This window comes from Callithrix jacchus, chromosome 2 (genome assembly GCF_049354715.1).
Source record: "Callithrix jacchus isolate 240 chromosome 2, calJac240_pri, whole genome shotgun sequence".
Taxonomy (NCBI): Eukaryota; Metazoa; Chordata; class Mammalia; order Primates; family Cebidae; genus Callithrix; species Callithrix jacchus.
Window position 1 is genome coordinate 152,453,065 of NC_133503.1, and position 25,606 is coordinate 152,478,670.

The 25,606-nt window shown below is 42.0% G+C and overlaps 2 long non-coding RNA genes across 3 annotated transcripts in view; both read right to left on the reverse strand.

Annotated features, from left to right (window-relative positions):
* Window positions 1–25,606, reverse strand: part of LOC144581603 (uncharacterized) — a 146,512-nt gene that overhangs the window by 83,007 nt on the left and 37,899 nt on the right. The gene's annotated exons all lie outside the window — the stretch shown is intronic.
* Window positions 1–25,606, reverse strand: part of LOC144581602 (uncharacterized) — a 49,219-nt gene that overhangs the window by 17,963 nt on the left and 5,650 nt on the right. The window contains exons 2-4 of one of the 2 annotated variants that reach the window (XR_013532638.1): window positions 17,819–17,925; window positions 17,052–17,189; window positions 9,555–9,628 (exon numbers count right to left, since the gene is read on the reverse strand). This is a non-coding gene — a long non-coding RNA (uncharacterized LOC144581602). Of the gene's footprint in view, window positions 1–9,554; window positions 9,629–15,158; window positions 15,529–17,051; window positions 17,190–17,818; window positions 17,926–25,606 lie in introns of those variants that run through there. The other variant, XR_013532639.1, reaches the window with a different exon arrangement.

A 25,606-nucleotide genomic window follows, 5' to 3' on the forward strand; every position in this document is an offset into this window, starting at 1 on the left:
TCTGGCTTCGTGGCTTACTTTAGATTCGCAGATCATTCTTTTCTTTCTCCAGTTCTCCTAATTCCTTGGGTTAATCTCTCCTGACTGCCTCGAAATCATCCTGCAGTTTACCAGAACCTCTCCAGAACAGATTTGTCTTAGCGAGGCTCCCTCAAATCTCTAACAGCACTGTGTGTTTTAACGATTTTTCACCTCCACACTGTTCACAGATTAAATAAAATATAGGTCCCTTCCCCTCAGATGCATGCCCAGCCCTAGGAAAAATGATGCTTCAAACATTCCTCCTCCTGGGCCAGCCCACTGCCATCACCCAAGTTCAAGACCTCTTCATCTCTCACCTACTCCCCTAAAGTAGCTTTCCATTTGGAATCCCCACATTTCATTTCTCCTATCCAATATATCCTCTATTTACTTTTTATTAAACTTCTTAAATTCAGCTCTGACTATATCATTGAATTGCATAGAACCGTTCCTGGACACAGTCCCTACTGAAGTATGCATTCCCAACCTTCTGCACCCACCAACTGACCCAAAACACAGCCAATGGGTTGCCGGCACCACCATGTCATAATGAGTACAGTCACTATGGAGAACAGTATGGAGGTATTCAAAAAACTAAAAATAGAATTACCAAATGATTCAGCGATCCCACTGCTGGGTTTATGTACAAAAGAAAATACATCTAGTATATGTAAGAGATATCTGCACCTCTATGTTTATTGCACCACCATCCACGATGGCCAAGATATGGAATCAACCTATGTGTCCATTGACAGATGAATGGATTTTTTAAAATGTGGCTTATAGGGCCGGGCGCGGTGGCTCACGCCTGTAATCCCAGCACTTTGGGAGGCTGAGGCGGGTGGATCATGAGGTCAAGAGATCGAGACCATCCTGGTCAACATGGTGAAACCCCATCTCTACTAAAAATCCAAAAAAAATTAGCTGGGCACGGTGGTGTGTGCCTGTAATCCCAGCTACTCAGGAGGCTGAGGCAGGAGAATTGCCTGAACCCAGGAGGCGGAGGTTGCAGTGAGCCGAGATCACGCCATTGCACTCCAGCCTGGGTAACAAGAGCAAAACTCCATCTCAGAAAAAAAAAATGTGGTGTGTATATATATATATATATATATATATATACACACACACACAATGGAGTATTAGTCATTCATAAAAAGAATGAACTGACGTCATTTGCAACAACATAAATGGAACTGAAAGTCATTATCTTATGAAATAACCCAAGCACAAAAAGACAAATATTACTCATTGTCACTGTTATGTGGGAGCTAAAAAAGATTGAATGGGAATAGAGAGTAGGATGATGGTTACAAAAGGCTGCAAAGGGCAGTAGGGAGAGGGAGGAAAGAGAGGTTAGTTGATGGGTACAAAAATAAAATTAAATAGAAAGAATAAGATCTAGTGTCCAGTAGCACAGTAGGATGGCTATAGCTAACACAAATTTATAGTAAATTTCAAAATAACTCAGGAAGTGGAATTGGAATGTTTCTAACACAAAGAAATGATAAATATCTGAGGCAATGAAGACCCAAATTACCCTGACTCGATAATTAAACATTGTATGCTTGAATCAAAATTTCACATGTACCCCATACATACACACAACTGTTATGTATTCATAATTAAAATTTCTTTAAAAAAAATAAAGAAACAGACATGGATTATCTGAATTCTGGATCAGAGTAAAGTGAGATGGGGCCCAACATTCACATAGTGTGTGCAATTTATACGCCCTTCACATTCGTTGTTGTACTTGGTCTTAATGCTCTGAGGAGGTGATACCTCTCTCTTTGTAATAGATGAAAAACTAAGACTTGAAGAGTTAAGTTGCCTGTTTGATGATGCCAGTAACATGGAAGAGCCAGGATGAATTCAGGGCTTTCATTTCTAGTCCAGTGCTAGTTCTTCCCAGACACCCGCAGAGAGAACAGGAGGCCCTGGGAAGGGAAGCTTCATGGAAGCTCTGAGAACTGAAGCTGCCCTTGGGCTTGAATAGTCCTTCAGAGGCTCAGAGATAGAATGGCCACCTCTTCAGAGAGAAAAACTGTAAACCAATCCTTTCCTCCTCCAAGAACAATAAGCATGCCTGTCCCTCCAGGACAAGCAGGCATTCAAGGGGAAAGACACAGAAGAAACCCAGCCAAAGAAAACCTGCTGTGCCTGGGGAAGGAATACGAAGAGAGAAGTTTTTACCTCTTTGTAGGAAATCAGAGTTGGTGGGTACCGACCTCTTCCAAAGAATAGACTAGACAAGCCAGAAAGAATCTAAAATGCAACTGAGGAAACATTTTTTTTAAAGAATGAGAAGGGGGGTTTTATCAGTTAAAAAAACTTAATTAGCTCTTCATTCAGGCTAAACATTTCTTTTCCATGTTCACTGAAACAGAATATGGCAAAGATAATAAATATAAAGAATAAAATATTTATCTGGAGTCCACAGGCTTCCTCCAAACGAAACTCACTGTGGTGAGGTATAAAGGGCTCTTTATATAAACTCTGTGGTTCAAGCTTTTCCAAGAAAATTATTTCCCAAATAACTTGGACTGTGGCCTGGTTGACACTCTCTGCTCTTGCCATCACAAAGACAAGACAGGTCCCAGAAGTGTCAGAGGGATGAAAGGAAGAAAAATGGCTTTTCAACCTCAGGGTGGGATCAACAGTTTAGGGTAACTCAGTTTCTTACATGGCAACTTCCCTCTGGAAAGGCCAAGAGCAGGTGAATTCCACACATTTCTGGACAAAATTTGCAATTCAAGACAAAAGCAGGCATCTGCACAGCTTCTATCATGTCTGTGGGATTATCACACCCAGAAAACCCCACACTAGAATCTCTCCTCCTGACCCAGCAACCCAGTCGCCTGAAGAAATGGGTTCTAGAGTGGAAGTTCCATGAGAGTTTTTTCACTGCTCAGTGCTCAGTGCTTAGTGCTTAGAAAAGTTCCCGGCAGGCTGTGCATGCACACAAAAAAATACTGAATGAATGGTAAATAAGGATATCAGTAAACTCACTGCATGCCCCCAATAATCCCTTCCATTTGTCAATAATCCAAGTACTAGGTCGAGCCAATTTAGAATCCCATACACATAATGGTCGAGAGGAACTTCAAAAGTTGATTTAATTCATAAAATACAGGCTGCCTGAAATTTTTGAGGCTACCAACTCAGCCTGGAAAAATCTAATGTCAACCACCGTTGAACAAAACTACCTTGTCAGTGAGTGTTTCCACTGTCCTAAGGGTATTATCGGATTTTTAATATAGCAAAGCTGCTAGAACCTGCTTCAAGCAAAGCATTCTAGGGTTGATTGTTCACACTCCTAGAGCAGCCCAGCAACGAAATTGATGTTTAAAAAATATATATCCTCTTTGAATGCACCTGTTCTGTCTTCATTCTCCCAGTCACTGATGCTTACAGTCTTGATGTCCTCATCCATGCCTGCTTATCCTTTCCACATATACAGTCAACTCTAGCTGGCAGGTCTTTCCTATGTGTCACTGGCATCCATCATCACTTCTCAAAGAGCTGTCATTTCAGCAGTCACCTGGAGTTCCAGTATCCCATCCTGGACTCTGGGATACTCATGAGATCTGACAGCTTTCCAGACTCTCCCCTTTCACCCATCTAACACTTTCCTGATAGATTTATTCAAAAAAATAAAACTTGAGCCCTACTATTTCTCAAGCTGATCTCCTGACTAGTCCCACACAGGGAAGATGGTATTAGTGCTCTCATTTTATGGATAAGGAAGCAGAGGCCCAAAGAAAGAGCCTAAGCTACTCTTCCTGACAAGAATGTCCCCTCATGCCCTCCCTGCTCCTTTCTCCAAGTCATATTTATGTGGCTAGAATGGAAAAAGCTTAGGACCTGAAGCTATAGACAAGCTGTATAGTCTTGGAAAAGCTACTTAGCTGTGCTGAGCATCATTTTCCTTTGCTGTAAAATTGGAATAGTAAAAATAATGACAATAATAAAAGTAATACATCATAGGATGGTTGTGGGAATTAAATGAAGCCGTGTAAATTCCCATTATAATGCACGGCCTGTGGTAGAACACTCAAATTGTCCATCCTCTTCTCTTTCATTGAGCCTCTGGTTTCTTATCCATAAAATGAGAGCACTGATAGCATCTTTGCCGAAGGACTTTTGTGATGATGAAGCAGAGGCAATTGCTCTGAGACTATAACACTTCCATGGTTGTCCTCACCTTCTCCTCCCAGCTTGACTCACAGGAGCCAATGGGAAGTCTTCCCCAAGCACCTCCGGGTGCAGCGACGCTCTCCTTGACATTGACTGTCGGACCACTCAGGAATGTAGCACGGAGTATGTAGAGATGTTTGCTGGCTGTTACGCTGAGGTTTGTTTTGGCTTTCTCATGCATTCTCTTCTTTCTCATGTGTCCACTCAAATTGATTGCAAGCCCCTGAGGACAGGAACTGCATCTCATGCAGCAGCTTCTATCCATAGAGCCTCGCACACAGCAGGGAGTCAACAACCACTTGCGGTGGCAGCTGCTGCCGGGGGTGAAGTGGGTGAGACCTCCATGGGGGCCAGCTCCAGCTAAGAGGGCTCCTATCTGAGAGGCCCCACAACCCAGTTGAGGCCACTGTTTCTTCTCACTGATGACCTGGGACCCACATGCCAGATACTGCTGAGAAACAAAATCATCAGTCACTTCAGCAGGAATAAAGGAAGGATCTGACTGCTGCCCTGGTCCCCTTCGGCACATTCCAATTGTGCACAACACATTGTTTCTTCTTCCCTGGAGAGAAACAGTGCAGGAGGAGAGGAAGGGACCGCACTGCAGAGCTGCTGCTGCTTCCTGAGGAACACATCTATCTCCCTGGGGGTCTCTCGGGACTCAAAGCTAAATGAGGCCCCTTGCAACCCCACTTAGGGTTCTGTGAGCTAAAATAGTCACTCAGGGTGATAACTGTGCAATTCCTGAGAGCTGTCATTTCAGCAGTAACACGGAGGTGATCTACCTCCCTCGCACTGTTTTTATGTCTGATCAGTACAATTTCTTGCTCCCACTTAACAGGCCAGGATTTTCCTGTCTGACAGCAGTGGCCTCTTACTCAAACACCCTGTGACTTAAATTGAGCAGCACTCCCCACCTCCCGTTTCTTCATAACTAGCTCTTCCCTGACATTGATGAGAACCAGTGAGGGACAGAGCAGTAAACGCTCATGCCCATGGCTGTCTCTGCCCATCGTTCATCTCACTCCCTCCTTGCAGAGCCAAGCCACACAGGGAAATCAGAGCTTCTGGATGCCAGAATTACTCCAAGGGCATAAACTCCAACATATGTACACTGTAAGCCAATTAAGTTATTCTCAGCATTTTCTCGTCTCCAATAAACAAGGATTAGAGAAGTCCTGCCAACCAGGGTCCCTGTATGGAGAATTTTTATCTCCTAATGAGTCAGAACTACAAAGCATATAGCAGAAGCTCCAGAAGACAAGAAACCCAAGTCCCATTCTCATAAACAAATATAAAGGGGCAATCTCGGGCCAGGCTCAGCTGCCCCTTCCTCCTCATCTTTATCATCCGAACTCATTTGTTGAAAGCAGAGAGCAATATCTTTCTTGCCTGACACATGTAGGCCAGGACAGGTGATCTCTCAAGATGCCCTCCAGTTCTGGGGTCTGAAATGCCATGGGCGTGGGGATGGTGGGAGTCAGGATGCACTGAAGAAGCTCTAGAGCAGTGGTTTTCAGCTGAAGGCTGCTGGTGGTAGGGTTAGGGTGCTACCAGCATGCAGTGGGTAGAGGCCAGTGATGCTACTAAACATCCTATAATGTCCAGGATGCCCCCCTCAATAAAGAGTCATCCAGTCCAAAATGGCAATAGGGCTGAGTTAGAGAAGTTCTGGTCTAAATTAATCCAACAAGGATTTGAGGGGGAAGATAAAGTGAGTGCAGAAACCCCAACACTCCTGCACCCTGAAATGAGCTGAATTTATTTCTAAAGAATATCCATTTGGAGGTTAAAAAAAAAAAAAAGAAGAAGGCCAAGGGCCAAGCATGGTGGCTCACACCTGCAATTCCAGCACTTTGGGAGGCCGAGATGGGCAGATCACCTAAGGTCAGGAGTTTGAGATCAACCTGGCCAACGTGGTAAAACCCCACCTCTACTAAAAATACAAAAATTAGCCAGGCATGGTGGTACGCACCTGCAATCCAGCTACTCAGGAGGCTGAAGCAGGAGAATCTCTTAAACCCGGGAGGCAGAGGTTGCAGTAAGCCAACATCGCACCACTGAACTCCAGCCTGGGTGACAGAGTGAGACTGTCTCAAAAAAAAAAAAAAACAGAGAGAGAGAAAGATAAAAACTTGTAGATCAAATCAGAGAAAGGCATCGTTTATATACTTAAAAGTTAAGGGATTTCTGCTAAAGGGCCAATGGATCCAGACTGAAAGAAAAGGCTGACTGCTGAATCACAACTCTCCATCCCTAGGAAATGGTACAAGCCCACTTCTTGTAAGCAAAGGAAAACCTGTCAGAATACCCCACCATCCCTAATGTGGAGGGCTGGGAGCCAGAGATGAGGGCAGGCTGAGAGGCAGCCAGCACAGCTCCATTCAGTGTTCATCTGGTACCAGCTGATGGGCAACTTCCCGAATTTAGCTGAATTACAAGGCCCAAGAGCAAACACAGCAAAAGTAAACCAAGAGCCTGCAGGTGGGAATCCTAAGGATCCCTGGATGAGGATCCTTCTCAGTGCAGTGGAACACAGTCTCTCTACTCTCCCTTTGCTGGGACCTTCTTTCACACACACCAGCCTGTTTCTCCAGGACAGAGGTGAGTTTTGGCCAGCCATGCCCCTCAGTGACCTCAGGTTCTGGACAACCGGCAACTGGCGTAGCAACTGAAATATTCTTCTCTGTGACTCCTGAGAATGCGGGTTCCTCCCCAGGATCTCCCAGCCCGCCAGACCGCTCAGAACATCATCTAAAAGCACAGCCCCTAAGCCTGACATTTGGGAGGAAGAATCTAACTGCCAACAGGTGGACACACGAGGAGGACTCAAACTTTTTGTACTTCTTTTAGTTGTTAACACAGTGGGACATGTCTCTTCTTATTCAGGAGTGAATATACAGAAAACAAAATTTAAAAATTAGGAACTGTGAAAGTGTCCTTCAGCGTGGAAGAAAGAGGTAGATAAAAAACAAAAGAAGTAGAAAAGAGCCCATTTGAAAAAAAGATTTACTGTTACAAAAAAAAAACCTTAACATTTACTAACTTTCTTAACAAAATAAATGCAAACCTTGATTTTAAGAAATAAAAGAATGAAGGGTTAAACATAAGTTTTTTAAAAAGTCTGCAACATTCAGGAAATTATGTAATAAAAAATATTATAGCAGAATGTAAATCAATCTTTAAAAAAACGTAATTGAGAATCTGGACAATTAAGCCATGTAGAGGATAAACACAAAAATTTCTTCCAGAAGCATAGGAAAATGACAAACAGAAAAAAAATACATTGAAAGGAAAAATTATTTGTATAGATAACAAAAGTGGCCCAAAGCATAGATGATTAGCGCTTTTTTGTAAGAGATAAGAACAAATGGATTCAGAGTAATATTATAAGAATAATGTCAGCCTGGGTAACAAGAGCGAAACTACGACTCAAAAAATAATAATAATAATAATGTTAAAGAAGAAAACTTCCAGAAACTGAATGAGGACTACCTTGACCAATAGAGTATGGCGCTAAGTGACATCCAAGGCTGGCTCATAAGAATGTCACGTGTTTCTGCCTTGTTCTGTTGGGATGCTGTCTTAGAACCTGGCCACCGCGCTGTGAGAAAGCCAGGCAGTCACATGGAGAGGCCACATGTAGGTGTTCTGGCTGAGCTCTAATTTCCCAAGCAGCAGCCACACATGTGAATGAGTGATCCTGCAGATGGCTCCAGATGATTCGACCTTTAGGTGTCCTCAAGTGACACTTTATGGAGCTACCCCTCCCAAGCCCTGGCCAAATTGCGAGTTCATGAGCAAACTAAACAATTATTGTTATTTTAAGCCACTATGTTTGGGGGTTTTATTATGAAACAGTAGATAACTTGAACACCAACCAAAAAGCTTCTCAATTAAAAGGATTAAGCAGCAGCTCCGGCACAGTGATCTGCTATGCTGCCTTGGAGTGGAGATATGAGCAACGTGGGGGCGGGGGCAGTGGAGGGTTCACATTTATAGTCTTCCCTGTAGCATCATGGAAGAGGCAGCCACTGAGCTGCTCTGGCGTTCTGGACCCTGAAAACACTAAATTCCCAGAGCATTTTTCCAAAATGCCCACTGTGGTTTCCTAAGAGATTCCCTGGCAATGGCCTAGGGTTTGAAATATCTTTTGAACAAGTTTTCTACACACACACACACACACACACACACACACACATAACAGAAAAGTTATTTATGAGACCAACAGGTCATCTTTCAATGTTTATAGCTCAACTTGGAGGGTTATTTTCCAATGGATTCAGGAGCCACTTAGATGGGATAAACAAGGAGAGCTGTCCTGCAATATTTTTAAACCAACTTGAGCGGCGGCAGACTACAATTCCCAAAGGTGTTGAGGAAGGAGAAAGTCAATGCCTAGTGCGTAGGGAACTACATTATCTTGTGGCCGATGCTCTATTCTTTGTGGCTCTCAAAGTCCTGTTTCAGTTGTTTCCCCATAGACAGTTGACACCACCTGCCTGGGGCCACCTCTATCCTTAGAACCTGAGGCAGCCTCCCAGGAACTGATAAGAAACACTTCTAGGCAGCTCCATCATCCACCCCATTGGGGCTGACTCAACCGTAACTTACTCCTTTGGGAAATTGAGAACATCAGTTTAAGACACACAACACTAGCCACGTGACAGACTGGATGGGATGGGGGTGAAGTAGATAAAAGGGACCCACTGAACCTTTTAAAAACAAAAACAAACGGCTTAATATGCAGTGACCAAGTATATTAAATTTATTCCTGCTCATTAAGCAGCTGAGCTGAGCCCACTGAAAACACAGGTGTCCCCTTTATCTCAGGCAATAAGCTTCAGTGGAACTTAAAAATGAGGTAGAAGAAACACAAGGACCAGCCCAGTGTGTCCTCTCCTACAAGCAGGCTGAGATGGAGGAAACCATCACAAGCCTTTCTGAGTGCACACCCGGGATCCTGCCTCCACCTGGCCCTGCTTCCGTTCCGGCAAACCCCAGGATGATACCCTCTCCCTGTCACTACCACTCCCCACATTCACCTTCACCTGCCCGACTGGGGCAGTCTTCCTAGCCTTGCCTCCTTGACTGACGGTAAGGACTAATGCAGAACCCATTTTAATATAAGAATTTTACAACAAATTCTGTGAGGAAACTGACAAAGGACCTCAAAAATAGGCAACATAAGGAAGTGACAGATGTCCGGAAGTCTTACAGAGTTCTAACACCTTGGGGTGAGGCGGCACCTCAGGCAGGGCAGGGTAGGAAGAGATTGGCCAGGTCCTTGCCATGGGCTCACAGAGGAACAAGCACAAAGAAGATTTTCCTCTCACCATTCTCTCTTCCCTCCTTGGTCATGCTGAACTTGCAGAATTCGTCTTCTGAAGTCCTTATTGTGGTCTTTATACTACATTTTCAAAAAAAAAAAAAAAACTATGTAAAAAGTTATGCTTTTAGAGACTATTCCCACAGGAAAAAAATTCTCCCTTAATCCCTGCCCCCACCCCCGTGCAATGAAAACATGCATGTCAGGTTGGCACACTGTGAAAACCCCAAGGGCTTAAAGTCTATAAGATCCAGAACTCATCAGGCTCGAGAATTTCTCTGCCCTTTTAAAATTTTATTTCCTTCCCTTCTAGCCTTCCCTTATGTGTTTTTCTTTTTTTCTTTGCTGGCCCTAGTCTAGAAAATTATATTTTTCTTTCTAAGATATCAACATGTCTTTTCAAGCCTTCATTCTATACTTAACTTTCAGTCTCTCATGTCCCAGCATTCTTCACGCAGATTCCTATCAGCCATCTGCTCCCATTTACTGCATAACAAAGACAGTGTCCCCACCACCGGGGATTCCTGGGCTCCCCCATCCATCAGTGGTGCCATTACAGGGAGCCTCCACTTATAACTATGTGATCGCAGGAGCATCTCAGGATTAGCTAAAGACTCTGAATTAGCCCCATAATACTGATGTAAATCTGAAACCTCAGAAATATGGTAAACGCTTTCAAGATTAGCTACGGTTTTAGAGGTTTTGAGTCCAATGAGTAGATTTGTCTGCCTGGTGTAGAAAAAGGAATAGTAATAGCTAACACTTAATTCTTCTATATGCCATGTGCTGTTCTAAGCATTTTAGATACATTGACTCATTTAATGATGATACCAACTATGAGATGTTACTATCTTAATTTTACAGAGGAGGAAATTGGGACCCAAAGAGGTCAAGCAATTTGCACGTAAATCTCTCAACAGTAAATGGTAGAATCAGGATTCCAAGCTGGGCAGTCTTTGGTTTGGACTCCCAACCATCATGCCATACTAGCTGCAAGACCTAACTTAGAAGAGTCTTGGGAAAACTCAACAGATTACCCTTTATGGTAGAAACAACGATAATAAAGTTAAAAATCAGCAGTAACCCAGAATAGCTGAGTGATGTGGAGCAAAATACTTAACTCTCTTCACTTCAGGCTTTTTATCTATAAAATAGGGAGAACTAAACGAACTCACAGGATAAATGTGAGGATTAAATAAGAACATATAGACATAAGAAAAACGTATATTAGTTAGGAATTATATTCTATTGCTTAATAACAGATGCTAGAAATAAGAGATGTGTCAGCAAGATAAAAATTTCTTTAGCTCACACATTTTTAAAAGCTGTACAGAGGTAGGCAGCCCTAGGCAGCTAAGGCTCTACAGTGTCATTAGGGAGTCCAGATACCTCTCTTTCTCTACAGTTCTGATTAATAGCACATCTCTCTACCCTCAAAGTTGCCTTATGATCCAAAATGTCTGCTGCAATTCCAACCATTATGTCTGCTTTCCAGGAGAAATAGGGAGAAGGAATTAAGGAATAGAAAAAGTCTGCATTAGCTGATAGTCTCCCCTTTACAACACCTACCCAGAATCTTACCCAACAACTTTATACATTTCATTGGTTAGAACTATGTCACATGACCACATCTAGCAGCAAAGGAAGTTGGGAAATATGGCCTCATTACTGAGCACACAGCCATCAGAATGAAATCAGGGTCTGGCACTAAATAAAAAGGGGATATGGATGTCAATTAGGCAACAAGCAGTCTCCAGCCATAGAAGGAAACTAAATTTTATTAAGTATCAACTCCCCACCAGACACTTCACATAGATTTTCTTATTTGACTCTCATAAAAAAAAACAGAAAGATTTAAATGTTATTGTTACATTTATAAAGAAAAAAATGGGATCGAAGAGAATAAGCAACACTGTTCCTCATACAGAGAAACAGATTTAAACCAGATCTAACTTCAAAACTTGAGCTCTATCCACAACATCATTCAGCCTCCAAAGTTCCCTCTAAGGAAAAGTATTTTGTCAAAGTTCAATCACCATGTACCATGTATACCTTTAAGACTTCCGTCATATTAATACTTAAAATTAAGTTTCAGTTACTTCCCTGGAGAAAGCAAGGGACTCACTTCAATTATTTTGTAAAAAATAGCAAAAATAAAACCGCATATCATTTCAGTTGGTAGAAGAGGAATAGTCATTGAACATATATATATATATATATATATATATATATATATATATATATATTCAGTTACTGCTGTGTCCATGTTTTGAAAGCATTTCCTGGCCTTTCTCTCCAACAGTCAGGATAAACAGCCAGCAAAGGTCATTCTGCAGAAAACAGACTGTCACTCTGAGTAATATCTATCCCTCGTGTTTCAGCCCCTTTCCTGCAGCCACAGATTGTTTATATTAAAAAGATAATCTTTATGTTTTCTCTCTTCTTGATTCATTTTGAAAGGAGGTAGGGCAGAAAACAGAGAGAAATCACATCCAAATCCTACAGCTACATTTGCATCCTGGGTCCATTCCAGAAATCTGAGTGTTAGAGTGAGGAGGTGCAAAGCAAGGAAGGAAACAGAAATGTGTGAACCCCCATAAACAGGCTCTTCAACACTGTGATTGTCCTCCTTCCTGCAATTCATTTTCTGCCCTAAGGAGAAGACAATCCTGATTTGCACAAACTAGGAACAAATTTTTTTTTTTTTTTTTTTTTTTGAGATGGAGTTTCACTCTTGTTACCTAGGCTGGAGTGCAATGGCAGGATCTTGGCTCACCGCAACCTCTGCCTCCTGGGTTCAGGCAATTCTCCTGCCTCAGCCTCCTGAATAGCTGGGATTACAGACATGCGCCACCATGCCCAGCTAATTTTTTGGGGTTTTTAGTAGAGACAGGGTTTCACCATGTTGACCAGGATGGTCTTGATCTCTTGACCTCAGAATCCACCCGCCTCGGCCTCCCAAAGTGCTGGCATTACAGGCGTGAGCCACCGCGCCCAGCAGTAGGAACAAATTGTTGTTGTTGCACTTTTTTTCTACAATGTGACCCTCGGTGCATATAGTCACACACCTGGAAGAAAAGTCCTTGCTTTGCAGGGCCCTTTGTATGGCAGACACAGAGGCTGAGCATTCAGGCACCCAGCATATGATGACTTCTATGGCCTTTGCAAGTGACCCAGAAGATTTGCTCCCCCCAGTCCCATCAGCAGCATTTCTTTTGAAAGACCAAGTCATTTATTCCATTTCCAAGATACCACAAATTACCTATGAGTATTGTTTCCTGAGAACTGGTTTTGATTTGGTAGAAAAGAGAAAATGGAGACAACACGATGGGAAGAACACAAGGGTGGAAAAAGACAGCCTGGTGGCTTCAAGATGAGCTTTCTTCCCTTACAAGTTTTCTCATGGATTAATGTAGTGAAAAATTTTTGAGATGCTTCACCAAGCTTCTCTGAAAAGAAGAGACTTTTGATGGCTTAAGAAAATGACACCAAAAAATTGGGGAAGGTAAGGTATTTTCAAAGTATAGAATGCATGAGTGGTGGGGGTAAAGGTGGCAGATGAGACATGAGAGAATAAGCATCTGATGATTGAGAAGAAGAAACGTCTAAGAGGCCTTGACTCATTTAATGATGATACCAACTCTATGAGGTGTTACTATCTTGATTTTATAAAGGAGGAAATTGGGGCTCAAAGCGATCAAGTAATTTGCACATAAATCTCTCAGCAGTAAATGGTAGAACTGAAAGGAAGCCTAAGGCTCTCCACCTGCCCAATACACAGCATCTCCTAGACCTGGCACTGAATCACAGCTTTTCCAAAGGGGGAATTTGTACCAGGGCTACCTGGACTCCTGGCAGTGAGACGAGGGCAAAATTTAATACTAGGAAATATGGGAGGGAGTCATTTCAGGTCAGTAACATAAAGGAAATAGATTGGTTGGACTCTTTCCCCCTACATTGGAGGCTCATCGGTGGGGTTTGTGTGCTTTCTACAGCAGGTGAGAGCCAGCGCTGAAAGATAATGGGAAGTCAGAGTGGAAAGACCTCAGAACAGTGTTCTACACATGTTTCAGAGGCACGATGGAACAGTATTCTCAATGTACCTTTCATATATTTCAGTGCTGTTGTAAGACCCAAGTAAAAGGGGTCCTGCCTTAGATACCCATCTGTACCTATGACCAGTTTCTGTTGGAGAAGAACTCTGCACAGCCAAGGTGAACTCACAGCCCCCTTCTACACCACTCTCTGGGTCCTGAAGACCCTAGTGTTTCTTGCACAAACATCTCAAGCCCTGCTTCCAAGTCCTATGTGGGCTTCCCCCCAGGTCTGACCTCCTAAGAATAAACTGTACAGCTGTTATGTGCCACTTAAGCCCAAGAAGCAGCTGTTTTGAGTAGATAGAACTGGAATGTGGGCACACAAAGCCCCTTCAGGTGCTGATCGGAGTTGATTCTGGGAAGAGAAATGAATGGGTCAGGTCAGAGATCCATTCTCCCACACTACGCCATTGCAGTACTATGGAGATTTTGAGAAGTCACAATTTAAATCTGACTTTCCAGTTTATTACTAAGATATATTTATAGTTTATATAACAGCTTGCAGCTTGACTTATAACTTTCAATATTTAGACATAGGGTACATAGGCTTCCATTTGAACTCTTCTTCTAGACCTTTCAAGTTTGAGGATGGGTCCACTGTGTTTCACTGAAATTTCTCCACTCCAGTAAGAGAAGAGAATTAGACCCAAAGGCAGGATACAGGGGGTTCTGTCTAGATTCTGTTACTAGCAATCAGTGTGCCTGGGGGCTAGCCTTGTGACCTCCCTAACTTCAGAGTCCCAAGGCTGTTGGACCAGAAGTTTCAGTAAGTCCCTCAGTGAACAAAGAAATCTAAGGCTTAATTCACCAACAGGGAGATGGAGCAAGCAAGGGTTTTGCCAACTTTAAGGTACGACCAGAATTAATGCAGAAAGAATTCTAATATCCTGCTTTTGTGTTGTACCTTTTCCATTGAGAGAACTGTTTTGAACAAAGTCTGAATAATAAGAAGGAAATGCCCCACAGGCCTATAGCTATGGAAATTCTTGCACTCCTGGACCCACAGGATCACATTTTTCTGTGATTAGTACAAGGTTTCTCAGATAGGTGTTGTTTGCATTATAGAAATGGTTCCAAAATCAATAAGAAGTGTTATACCTTATCTCTCTCCAGATGGGAAAAACAATAAAGAATGTTGTAAGCCATTCCTGGGAGGCTGAGAAGTGCATACATTCATGCCAAATGCAAAGTGACCACAGCCCAGGACACGGCACTCATCAGACCCCGCTTTAGAAGCCAGTTCTTCCAGAGGAACCAGCCCAGAGAAACCTCATTACAGCAAGATAAGACTACGAAATGATTTTGTTTTCCTTGCCACCTGCTTCCACACCAAATAGGAAAGAACATCAGGAAGCTAACATTCCATTAAAATTTGTGGGAGTCCATCCATGGTTTCCATGGGAGAACAAGCTTGATTTTATTTGAGTTATACTATAAATCTCTCATGGTTAAATTGGAAGAAGTGCATAGAACAATATATGGTAAAGAAGGCACAGCCCAAAGTGTAGGCATAAATTATGCCAACTGAGGATAAAAGACAACTATTCAGGTGGCAACAACATGTAGGTGGTGTAATAGTAGAAATCAAAGACACATACTCATTGCAATAGGCGTGGTCCAAACTACAGTGATGGCATTAGGAACAGAAGGGTGAAATGTAATGTGAGAGGGAAAAAAGTCAATGTTGTATGTGGGAAAAGAAAAAGAATGAACTCAAAATAATTATAAACACTGACCTTCAGTGAGAAGAAGAATGATGCCACAAACTGAAATAAAGAAGTCTAAGAGGCACTGGGAGAAATCCAAGTTTAGACAAAAGTTTAAGGTGGAACTGGGCATCAAAGTGGAGCTGTCCAGTAGACATCTGCTGATTTGAGGCTGAAGCTGAGAAAAGAGGATATAGTTTGAGCTGTGGATTGGAAGTTATTCGAAATTGATGTCAGAAATGAAGCCACAAAGCGACTATATGCTAAAGGGAAAAAATGAATAGGGCCTAAAGAACTATGGGTGAAGAACGCTGTTATGGAGTGGAAAAAGAAAATGGAGCCAGAGGAAACCAGAAAAAAAAGAGAGACCAGATTAGGAAAGTTAGGGAGAAGAAAATTTCAAGAACAAGAGTGCAGCCAGATTTAGGTTAAGGAGAAAGAAACCTGAGAAAGTATATGGGGATCTTAATATTAGCAGTAACATTTAGAGAGAGCAATTTAGAGGCAAGGTCAGGGCTAATGCCAGGATGACACATTGAGGATAAGAGCAGAGAAATTATAAATAACGAGTAGGCACTACTCTTTTGAGAAGTTTGGCACAAAAGGGATAATAGCAAGGGATGAGCAGCAGGGGATACATGAGCATGATCTTAAGGAGAAGGGAATGCCAACTAAGTCCCAGCATGCAGATGTGGTGGGTCACTGAGGCCATTCTTGCTCCAGGAATGTGGGAATTAGGAGGTTACAACACAGTCACTGGGCAAGTGCCAAATGACCCCCGTTGTAGTCCAGTCCTGCTTCCCTGCTATCAGAGCTGATTAGACTGAGGCGTCTGGAATGTGCCTGGATTTGCTCAGAGAAAGGAGCAATACAAACACAAGACATTGTGATAAGCCACACATGCATACAAAACAAAAGTTGGCCAGAGCAATTCCAAAGGTAAAGGTTGATCTTTATGGGAAATGACTCAAACGTCCCCATGGCCCTATTGAAATAGGGATTTCACAGACTTGAGCACAATGGGCTATCAATATGGATTTGAGACGCAGGAAATTTAATTATAACCATAGCTCTGCCATTTTCTTTGGATGACGTGACCCAGGACAAGCTCCTCAACTTCTGAGCTTTTATTTTCTTAACAGAAAAAAGAACTAATATCTCCCTGACCTATCATACGGTGTGGTGGGAGCTGATGATACTTTATGAATTACAGAGGGTGCCACAAGTGGGTATTTTGCTTCTTTTGTGGTACTATTGAGACAAATAAAATTGTACCCTTAATGGTTTCATAACCTTGAAACATAAGTTTTAAGCCTTCTGTATCATCAAAAATTGCATCAAAGTTGCGTTAAAGTCTAGCATCTGAAACATTTCAAGTGGGGTTGAGGAAAACATTTACCCAGAAGCAAGCTGATGGGTTTTTAGTCGCTCTACTCTTAAGACTGGTGATGCAGTCTTTTTGTAAGTATTTCTCTCAAAGTCTTACTTTCAGGGACTTAAGTGAAAGTAAAGGAAATCAGAGTTGTTCTCACTGATTGGGGACTTTAAAATTTTTAAAGTTTTGTTTCCAACTATAGAAAAAATAATTTTTCATTTCCTATTTTTTATGGATAGTGAATGGACTATCAAAGGACTAATTCAATTAAGCTGTTGCATTTCATGAGTTCATCTGAATTTTCCAACTGAATTATAGCTTCTTACCTCAGTTTTTCCCATTTAAATGTTGGTGTATAAAACATTTCCATAGAAAAAAATCTGATCTCTTCATGGGAGCATTTGGTGGACACAAATAGAAAAATAAATAACTTTTTCAGTTCAAAGAATTAGCAGCTTTTGTTTCTACAAAAGAGAAAGAGAAAGATGGAGAAAGTAAGTAGGGTTCGGGTAGAACTAAGCACCTAGATGTGAAGACTAAAAGTATTCATTGATTCTTAAAATTTTAAGTAGAGAATAATTAAGATTGAAAAGAAATAATGAGTTTTCTTTGAATATAAGAAGGCTCTCATTTCTAATGGAATACCAGTGATACTTTTATTCAGTTAAGAGCCAAATATATGTCTCAGTGCTTTGGCAGTGTCAAGAACAGAGGTTTTCAATGAATATGTCAAATGAGAGCATTTTTAAAGTGTCCTAAATTACACCATAAGGAACTGGAGTTATATATGAAGAATAATTCCCTGAATGGAATGGCAAAGCTACCCCAGGATGGAATGAATTTCCTGGACATACTGTGATGTCCAGGCACCTCACTGGGAGGTTAAATTTGAGGCTGAATTCTTAACCCCTTAACATGGTTTGCCTGCAGTTCTTCCCAAAGATAAAACATTTCTAGACAACCTTCCCAGACCATTCATTTCTGGAATTCCATAAAGTATCCAAAATGGAAGGTGAAGCAGATTAGGAAAAGTACAGCAATTGGCCCAGAAAGATCTTCTTCCCATGGAGAATGCTTTGGTTCATAAACCTACCTTTTTAGGTGAGTTGGAATGCTCTGAACAAATTTTTTTTTAAAGCGCCTTCAAAATTCCATAATCAGTGGCATTGTCATCCTTGGTATAAGGCCATATTTGCTTCACTGGACAGAGAAAGGACAATAAATTGTCTGTATTTAACCTTCTCTATGGCATACCTCAGCTAGCTGTCAGATGTATTTATTGAGTCTCTACTATGTGTGAATTACTTTCAGATTATTCTCAAAATAACTCTGCAAAATTCATAAATGTCGATAGTTTAGTCCAGAACATCTAGGTATCAACTAGCAGAATCTGGATCTACATCCGAATACGCCTGGTTCAAGGTTGTTCATCTTAAGCACCTCCTCATTCGTGTGGCTATTTCTATATAACAAGAAAATCACAAGATGGTTTGCTGTCACCTCCTCCTGCTCCTTCCATGTGAAAGGAGAAAACTGTACTTCATGTGATTCCCTGGGTCTGTGGGCAATGGAGTCTGTCCTCTGTCAGCTGGACTGTGATCTCAATGGCCAGTGTTGCAAAACCCCACACCCCGCTGGCACAAAGAGTTGAAGAGGGCCTTCTCCCTCGGGCAACAACAGTCCAAACCAATCCCAAAGAAAGGGTCGTCACCTCCTAATCTGGCCATTTTGCTCCACAAAGTGTTTGCTTCTGGCCCCATGGATAGGCAATGTTTCTACTGGGGTCTTAATCGGATGACCTCACAGTTGTGGTTGCTGAGTCTGGATGTATTTGCTGCCTGATATTCCACCTTTGTCCATATGCCTGGAGGCCTCAGCAGTAGGAGGTATTTACAAATCTAATGAATAGTTATATGCAGTATATACTGAGGCCCATTCCTATTACGTCAGGTCCCATTAAAATCTAGAGGGAAAAAGTGCTGACTCTTTTCCCAGAGCACTGTATCACTGTATTGGATGCTAAACATGTGTCACATGCTATAATGTATTTCCTTATTAAGCAAAACAGAAAAACTGATTTGGGCTTTTTTAAAGGTCTTTTCCCCTGACTCAAATGAAGCCCTTCTAATATAAAAACTCTTTGAAGATTTCTTGACCACTTGTTGGTTATGAGTGCTTCTTTTGTTGTAGTTTTGAGCCAAGGCTAATGATGCTGAAATACCAAGGAAAATCCTTTTGAATGGAGTATATCATCTTTCCAATTACAGTTGGGAAACTCATATTTGAACATTTGCTTTTGAGACTTTTCTGCCTGATTTCACAAGGTGAAATTCCATGTTTGCCCCTAGATTGGCTTCTGTTTCCAGAGTGACTTTTATTCCATTCAAAATATCCCTGCTATGCTCCTCCTTTTGTCTGTTTTCATAATGAGAAGTGGCTTAAGAAAATCTGAAAACAAATTATTGTCTAATAATATTTTTTACAGTGCTTTCTGATTTACAGAGCATTTTCACAAACATTACCTCATTTAATTTTTTAGTTTTCCTTGCAAAAACCTCAGTGAGGTAATTAACATTATAATGATTTTCCAGATAAGAAAACTGAGGCTCAAGGAATTCTAATTCTGTGCCCAAGATCACGCACCACCGTCAAGAGTCAGATCTAGTTATTGACAGAAACTGCCAACTGTTCTCTCACATATCCTCTACCTTTCTTCTTTTAGTAATAGAACACTCACCATTTAGCTGGGTACTACATTTCCCAGCCCCTATTATGGTAGGTGTGGCTATATCATTGAGTTTTATCCAATAATATTCCAAAGAAAGAAGCATATGCAGCCTCCAGAAAAGGCCTGTGGGGGGTACCATGCCCTTCTTTACCACTTTCTTCTTACGACTAGCTAGAATGTGGACATGATGGCAGGAGTAGGAGCAGCTGTCTTGGACCACAAGGTGAACAGAGAGGTCCTGCATGGCAGAACAACAAGGTAGGAGCTTAGGACTTGCAATGATATAAAGTAACCCCACCACCTGGACTGCCTACATGGCTGACATTAAAGTGAGAAAGAAATAATAGAGAGAAATTAAAAAGAAAATACCCACCTTGTTTAAGCTACTATTATTTTAATTTCACTAATGTCAACAATTGAACCTAACTTTAACTGATAGTAAGTCTCAACGGATAAATGATTTAAATCCTTCTCTACAAGATGATGGAAATAAATGACTGAAGAGAGAAATGATCTGACTAGACTATATGGCTTTTCTGCAAATGACCTAGGACCCCAGCTGCTATGGGAAGACCAGGCGACTTCTCGAGGGGTTGACACAACCACTTGACCAATTAATTTATATGAAAATTCATTTTTATACCTTGTCTTCTTGGGTGGAAGAGCAACTATATTAACATCCAACCTCTTAAATGTCAACCTTTACCAAGTAGCAGTGTCAGTGGAAAGAAATCGTGGAAGTGGCTGGGCACCATGGCTCATGCCTGTAAGCCCAGCATTTTGGGAGGTCAAAGCAGGAAGATTACTTGAGCCCAAGAGTTGGAGACCAGCCTGGGCAACATGGTGAGACCTTGTTTCTGTAAAAAAAAAATTTAAAAATAAAATAAAGAAAACATGGAGGTGAGAATTTCACTCTGATGTGATAATCAGCCTTGGAGGATGTGCTGTCTTCCAAACACCAAAAGCCTAGTTCTGATACTAAATCACGCATGAAAGGCCACATATGAAACCCAAGACATGGATAGTGTGGTACTGCCATGCCTCGGTGCCGCCCAGTGAGAGGCTTCCATTGCCTTCTGTCCCTAGTCTGGACTGGGGGTCTGCCTGCCAAATCCCAGCAGGCATTGATGGAAACCAGGAGAGTAAGACCACCTCAACAGGCCTGAACTAGAGAACATGCCACCAAAAAGCCAAATTCCAAGGCAGAGCCTGCTCTAAGACCAGGGCTCTGTGCCAAAGAGCTGGAGGAAATTTGGCAAGAATTGAGAACTCCAGATGGGAAGCATGAGAGGGAAACAGACACTTCTCCACACTTGTCAAAACCCTCTAAATCACAGGCCATAGCAGCGTGCAAAACCACCTACCCACAAAGGCTGAAGCACGCTTCTGAGGTGGGCACTTAGACAGGGTCATAGCCCTAATCACTAGCCAGCTACCCGAAGCTCCTCTTTGCTCAGGTAGGGAGCTGAGGTCTTACAGAGAGTGAAGGACTTGCTTGCAGTCATGCAGATTGTTAAGGAAGTACTGGGACCACAGGGCTCAGCCCTATGCCCGCTCCACCTCTCCCCTCCGTAGCCCTCCGTCTCACACTCCACTCCTCAGCTTCAGAGTGGTAATGTTTTTGAAGCAGCTGCCTAAACTCACTCTTGCATCACTTCATCCAATACAATTCAAATAAAAGAAAGGTCACATGCACACGTATGTTCATTGCAGCACTATTCACAATAGCAAAGACATGGAATCAACCCAAATGCCCATCAATGATAGACTGGATAAAGAAAATGTGGTACATATACACTATGGAAAACTATGCAGCCAAAAGAAAGAATGAGATTATGTTCTTTGCAGGGACATGGATAGAGCTGGAAGTCATTATCCTTAGCAAACTAACACAGGAACAGAAAACCAAACACGACATGCTCTCCCTTAGAAGTGAGAGCTGAACAATGAGAACACATGGGCACAGGGAGGGGAACAACACACACTGGGGCCTGTCAATGGGGGCAGGAGGAGAGAAAGCATCAGAATAAATAGTTAATGCATATGGGGCTTAATACCTAGGTGATAGGTTGATAGGTACAGCAAACCACCATGGCACACGTTTACCTGTGTGACAAACCTGCGCATTCTATACATGTATCCCGGAACTTAAATTAAACTTCATAAAAAAGAAAAAAGGTGAGTGAGCACTTTTCCTGTGCCTGGCATTCCTGGAGCAGTCTTCCCTGTGCCTGGAGCACTCTTCCCTGTGCCTAGCATTCCTCCCTCCATGCAGCCCCTCCTGTCTGGGAGTTTACTCATCTTCTCTCTCCAGAAGCCATTCTGATTTCTTAGAGGGTGCTAAATGCATCTTCTCTGTGCCCTCAAAGACATTGTGACTGTCACCATCTTCAGTTTGATCCTGTTATCTTAAGATAATCTGTTTCCTTAAGTATCTCCCTGATTAATATTTGAACTCTATGAGGGCAAAAACTCTTACTTATTCATCTCTGACCCCAACAATCTGTTCTATCTATGTATTTCACTCATATCATCTAATTCAATTCTCATAACACCCTTATTGTTCCAATTCCACAAATGAGAAGACTGAGGCACAAAGAGGCTCCAGACCTTGCCTACATTACACAACTAAACTGCCCAAGCAGCAGAGATGGTGTTTAAACCCAAGAAGTGGAACTCCTGAGAGCCCCAATCACTTTACTGTACTGTTTCTTCTACATCAGATTAAGTGTTTCATGCTCATATTTTAATTAAAAGCCCACGGAAATGTTGTGGAGGGACTTCATAAATGGAAAAAAAGAGTTGCTTTGTCATAGCATTTCCAGATCTAAAATGCAAGTCTGCTGGAACAGATGTTGTCCATGTCACACCCACATCCCTGGGATCATTGACTGTGCTCAAATCACTCCTCAATGCCAGTATCTCTATCTCCTGCTCCAGGGATTCATTTTTTCTAGAAGCCCGCTCTGCCCTGTGCAGTAGGCCAGAGTACCAGGCAGTTAGCACCTTCTGAGAGCATCCCTCAACCGATGGCTTTAGAGCATTGGTGTGTGGATGGCCTGGCTCCTCGCCCCTCTGCTGGGATCATCCTGAGGTGTGGGTTTGTGTTGCTCCCCACACCCAGGACGAGCTCCAGTTGCCTGCTGTGGTGGCTGGCTTGGTAGCACGCCTACATTAGCTGCCTTCCCTCCCTGCATCATTCTCTACATCCCTGGTAGTATTTCCATCTTTCCCAAATTTGCTGGGGTGTGTGTGTGTGTGTGTGTGTGTGTGTGTGTGTGTGATCAATTACTATTTGCTAAATGTTTACGGGTAATGTGATGTAAACTGAGAAATGTGAGTTATCAGAAACTAAAGGGCTGAAACTGACAGTTTCAGCACCCACTTTAAAGGTTTTTATGAGGACTAACTAACGAAAATATAGCCTGACTACACAGCCCTTGTGGGGATTTTGAAGCATGTTTTGTGCCATCTGAACTGTCAATTTCAGCCCTTCAGTTTCAGATAACTCACATTTCTCAGTTTACATCACATCGCCTATATACATTCAGCAGATAGTGATTGATCACTGTTCTCACACTGCTATAAGGATATACCCAAGACTGGGTAATTTATATAAAGGAAAGAGGTTTAATTGACTCACAGTTCCACATGGCTGGGGAACCCTCACAATCATGGCGGAACGTGAATGAGGAGCAAAGTCCTTACATGGAGGAGCAGACAAGAGAGTGTGGGCAGGGAAACTCCCCTTTATAAAACCATCAGATCAGTGAGGCTTATTCACTATCAGGTAAACAAGCACCAGAAAGACCCGCATGCACCCATGATTCAATTACCTCCCACCAGTTCCCTTCCACAATATGTGGGAATTATGGAAGCTATAATTCAAGGTGAGATTTGGGTGGGGACCATATCAATCACCAAGATGTATGGGCTGGGATAGCACAACACAGGGAGGCATTAGGCAGCCTTATAGTTTCACAGATACAAGAGCCTTTCTAGATACCTGCTGGCAAAGGGCTAACCATTTTTATTTCTACCTGAGAATCTGAAATAAAATTCTCAAGTAGAATATTGATATTCTACTTGAAATTTGAAAGTTTCAAAATATTTTGAAATGTTGTTAACTTTCAGTTAATTTTCTCCCTCTGTCCCTTAACTAACCTGATAAAAAATGATGTCAACTCTGTTGTCTGGCCGTTACTGATGATAATAATGACTCTTTATTGGAAACTTACATCTGGACTGGGCAGAACTATAAATGAACCATTAACACCTGATGGGAATTGTTTTAAGAGGTATTGGCTGTTGTGGGATATGCGTCTTCTAAATCAGGGCCACAGAGAGTGGCTCCTGAACAATTGTGTGGATGGTGGTAAAGACTGCTGCAAGAACTCCCACAGCAGAGGAGCACCTGACACTGTTCCTGTCATTCTGTAGTTCTTGTCCTACAGTATTTCAAGTAGACTGGGGCCAAGGGGGCCTGTGGCCATGATGTGAATCTAAATATTTCATTGAACCTAAGAAGAAGGTGCCCTAGTAGGCACCACAGTGTCCATGCACAAAGTCTTCATCTAACTCACAAAACACTGATTCTTATAAAGGCTATTTGTATGTTTCCAATATTTAGGAAAGGTAAATGATCATATACTTTCTCCTGTACTTGTCCCTTCACCACAATCCCTATGATAAAAAAAATAAAAATAAAAAACAACCACTAGTCATTATTAATAATGAATCATTTTTTACCTTATACTAAGGCCCTTCCTGTCTGTGCAGTCTACCCTCCCTCCCTTCATTAGCATATGTTACCTACTAGATATCACCAGTCACACTGCCTTTCACATCTTTTGTCCCTCTGGTCCACTTTAAATTCAACCAGAGTTGGCTTTCTTCCTAGCCAGTTACTATGATGATTTCTCACACCTAATTTCTAACACTTCCTTTGTTCCCCCATCAAAATCTAGACTCTTTATGACCATGTTCCTAATTCTTTGGTTCTCTTTCCACTCATCCTCTTTTTTGGGGGAAAAAAATGGAAAATTTATTTACCAACAGACAGTATCAGCAGGTGCAACTACAGGGGTTTCTCCACAGATCATACGTTCACAAGGCATTAGCTCAACAGTGAGAAAGCCACTGGTGTGTTTTCTGTAACGATATCCACTTCACAGTGTAAACAGGTACTATTGTTATATTTACTTACAATTCCAGAGGAAAGGCACAACTCACCAAAAAAAAAAAAAAGTGGGGGTTGGAGGGAATCCTAAAGTCAGGTGCAGCAACAAAAAGTCGATACTTTGCCCAATAGTCTCGAATCCACATTTCAGTCAGGGCCTTCCACATAAAGGGAAAGAGTTTTCTCCCAGAAGTTAGAGTCTTTCTTTCTTTCTCCTTTCTTGTTAAACTAAGAGTTGTTCAATATTACATGTAAAAAAGGAGATTACCAAAAAAGCCATCACAAAACCATCTTGAACATTCAGCTCTTCCCATCAATACATCAACTCCTAGGTTTTAGACAGGGCCTGGGAATATTTTCATGGTCTTAAAATAGAAAAACACATTTTGGGAGGCCGAGGTGAGCAGATCACCTGAGGTCAGCAGTTCAAGACCAGCCTGGCCAATATGGTGAAACCATGTCTCTACTAAAATACAAAAATTAGCTAGGCATGATGGTGGGTGCCTGTAATCCCAGCTACTCGAGAAGCTGAGATGGGAGAATTGCTTGAACTCAGGAGACAGTGGTTGCAGAGCCGAGATCACATCCCTGCACTCCAGCCTGGGCGGGTGAGAGAGACTTCATCTAAAAAAAAAGAAAAAAAAAAATAGAAAAACAGACCCTATGGCTACAAAAAATAAAAAATAAATGAGGCAGATAAATTAAAGCTTTCACACCCAGAACTTGCCTGTTTTAACTTCATAGTCTTCATGAAATATTCAGCAAGAAAACAACAAAAGAATCTTCATAATTATTTGACATAAGTCATAGAAGGAAATTCATCAATTAAAAAAAATGAGTATATGAACCTGTGATAGGAAACATGTCCCCTTCCATGAGTTTCTTCTCAAGAATGAAAACACAGATCTTCAATAAAGTAGGCACTGGTACTAAATTAAGTCATCTGAGCGTCCCTGCTCAGGTGCCTCCTCTTC